This window comes from Mus caroli, chromosome 10 (assembly GCF_900094665.2).
Source record: "Mus caroli chromosome 10, CAROLI_EIJ_v1.1, whole genome shotgun sequence".
Taxonomy (NCBI): domain Eukaryota; kingdom Metazoa; phylum Chordata; class Mammalia; order Rodentia; family Muridae; genus Mus; species Mus caroli.
This window is the reverse complement of record NC_034579.1, coordinates 62,517,957-62,521,590: the sequence shown is the minus strand read 5'-3', so window position 1 is coordinate 62,521,590 and position 3,634 is coordinate 62,517,957.

Here is a 3,634-nt window from a genome sequence, read left to right as displayed (position 1 = left end):
TGAGTCTTTACTTACTCGACTGTCAGTAAGAAGGCACCGAGGAGACTGCAGAGCCAGCGTGGAAACAGAAGGTATGTCTTGAAGGACTCGGTAAACTTGGGTAATTTGAATGAGAGATTGCCCCCATAAGTTCCTCTGTTGGGACACTTGGTTCCCAGCCTGGTGCTACTCTTTGGGAAGGTTATGGAACCTTTAGGAATTGTAACTTTGCTGAAGGAAATGGCTCTGGCTCGCTGGGTGTGGGCATTGAGTGTTTCCAGCTTTACTCAACTTTCTGTTCTTGCCGTCTATTTCCTGTGTGGGGATGAAATGTGACCGGTCCCTGCCAGCTCCCACCGTTTCTGGTTCCTATTGTTTCTCACTGTTGCTTTGCTTGCCCGCCACGATGCACTGTATCCCTCTAGAATTATAATCTGAATTAAACCCTTTCCTCCCTCACCTGCCTTTTTCTTCAGGGCCACAGAAAAGTAACAAATGCACATGCTAACAAGAGCTGACTGGAATGTTTATGTATCTTTCCAGCTGGCTGGACTCCTGCTAATGTGTATCCATGCTTGGAACCAAGAAGAGAGGACCGAGTTGCTTAATATCATTTTATTCCAACAATTATCTTCTATCTTGGAAAGTTCAAAAACAAAAAACAAAAAGGGTTTAAAATATTGAGTTCCTGACCCGTTTTTCACTGCTATCTCCTCAACTTAGCAATGCCAGGTCTGACTCCTTCCTTCTCCCCTCCATTGGCACCAGCATCAGGAACACTGGGAGACTTTTTCTTTTATAGACTGTCGTATCCCCATTTGCATTCAATAGGCAAGAATTTGGATTTGTAACAATACTAGGCAGGGAACTGTATCTGTAGTGTGTAGTGTAGTACCTGATCACATTTGAAGTCTGTACTTCACTCAAGAAAACAGCTTCATGAGTAGGCAGATACTTTTTGTCTCTTCATCAGTAGGCGAATCTCAACTCCCCAATTCTCTCTAGCCTTGGAGGCCACCTGAAAAACCTGAAGCCAGAGAAAGCTTGGCTCTTTTGCTGGGTAAGAACCACCTGTCATGCAACCATGGCTGCTGTCAAAGAAGACAGCTGTGTTAGCCTATCCTAGACTTGGAACCAGACTATATGGAGACAAGAAAGTGTCCTAGCATCTTGCCTCCTTCCTTTTTCTCTCTCTTCCCACAGCTATTTTAACCTGTGAAAGGTATCAACAACCAAATAGCTACTTGGTGGCGTGTGTACCACTATAACAAGTTCCAAAGAAAAAGTGACAAATCTTAATTTTCTCCACTGTAAAATGTTCAAAACGGTATGTGGACCCTCAGCCCACTGGGAATTGCAGTGACGCACTGGTGAAATCCATTCCAATGTGGAGAGATGCCTGAGGTAGTCTCAGCACCATTATCTTTATGATTAATTCAACTGCTAAAAAGCAGCACCGAGACCTGTACCTCAAACTCACCTCAGTGATAGGAAAAATTCTTAGTCAGCCATCCTGGATGTTACAAGTGCATGATTTCAGGTTGAAAGTAGTATAGATGACTTTAAATTAAAGCCTCAAAAAATGAAACCAGGCATGGCAATTCAAAACTGATCTCTTAAAAGAGGACACAAAGTTAAAATGTACCTTGTGTTAATTATGGACTACAGGCTCCTTATCAATAAGATTTCATGGGGAGTGTGGACCCTTCTCTTGAGTAAGTCTTCAAATATGCTTTTCCTTTCATGGTCAAAGAGATGGTCTGTAGGATAGGGGTATTTGCTGACAACCTATGTTTGATCTCTGGAATGTACATGGTGAATAGAAAACTATAACTCCCACAAGCTGTCCTCTCTCTCTCTCTCTCTCTCTCTCTCTCTCTCTCTCTCTCTCTCACACACACACACACACACACACACACACACACACACTCACACATCACTGACATATACACTCACACACACACAGGTACTGACATGGTACCACACAGAGTAACATACACAATAATACATATACTCACTCGTACGTACACACACACACACACTCCCTCAGAGACACACATGGTAGGTAATACATTCTCACATACCCACTCACACACATATTCACACATACACACACACTCCCACACACAATAACCCACACTTGTCTCCACACACCCCACATAAATAAGCATAATAATTTCTTTTCATTTTCAAAGCACCTTCTTCCTGTAAATAAGTGATAATAAAGTGATTCTAAATTATTCTTATCTCTTTGTTATTCAAGTCCCATAAGGGCCCTTCATGAAGATTTTGTTAACTGAGTTTTCTTAATTAAAAATGCGTTTGCTTAAAATACTCTATAATTTAACTTTATACAGTGAATAAGAATTACCTTTCATTGAGAGCTCACAGATGTCAGGGCACTGTTTTCAACATATTCACACACATCAGCTGCTTTATCTCATGAACAATCTCTTATACGTTATATGGACAATTATTTTCCTCCACTCCCAGGTCAGCCAGCCTGCAAGAGTTTTGGAAACTCCTTTGGTGTCCTAAAACAATAAGATGATAGCACAGAAATATTAACTTAGGACCATTTGATTCTATACCCTTTCTATGAACCACATTGTTAACGTGTCTCTCAATTAAGGTATTTTAACTTGGAGACCATGCAGAAGGGTTTGATAAAATTGAACACCTGGGCTATTTGCCTTTTACCAGTTTCATGGTGATACAATGCTCCAACAGAAGGCAAGCAGGAGGAGAAAGGGTTGTTTTTGCTTACAGCTCCCGAAGGAATGTAGTTCTTCTCACGAGGAAGGCATAGTGGCAACAGTCGGTGAGCACATGGGGGCAGGAGGAAGCTGGATCATCATTCCAGCTGCACATGGGAAGCAGAGAACTAGAACAGGAAGTGGATCCAGGCCCACCCTCCAGTGATAGAATTCCTCCCCCAAACTCCAACTTCTAAAGGGTCCATAGCCTTCTCAAAGAGCGCCACCTACTGGGGACCAAGTGTCCAAGTACAGGAACCTGTGGGGGACATTCTCATTTCAACCACCACAAGCTATAAGACGATGAAGCAGAAACATTAAAAATCACCTGATTTTAAGCCCTGTCTCCTAACCATGTTGCCAATTAAGATATTATTTTAACTTGGAGAGTACTAAAACAAAAGTAGACGTTAATAAAAATGTATTCATATCATTGTGATTATGTGTGCATGGTAGCAGGGCTGGAGGGCAGGCACTGTTCATGTGAGTGCAGATGCCCACGTAGGCCAGAGGAGCTGGAGTTAGAGGCAGATGTAAGCAGCATATGGATGCTGGGAACTGAGCATACATCTTCTGCAAGAGCAACAAGTGCTTGTAACCACTGAGCAATCTCTGCAGCACTGAAAATGCACTTTATAAAGTTGAACACCTGATCTATATGCCTCATTTATCATTTCTTCAACTTAACAATTGCAGACTTTTATTCTCTTCCCTTCCGTGAGTGCAACGTCACCAACACTGGGTCTCTTTATCTATTTATTTTTATTTTTATTGTTATGCATGTGTATGTATATAATACACATGGTGCACCCATGGAAAGAGTTACAGAGATAAAGTTTGGAGCTGTGAAGAAAGGATGGACCATCTAAAGACTGCCATATCCAGGGATCCATCCCATA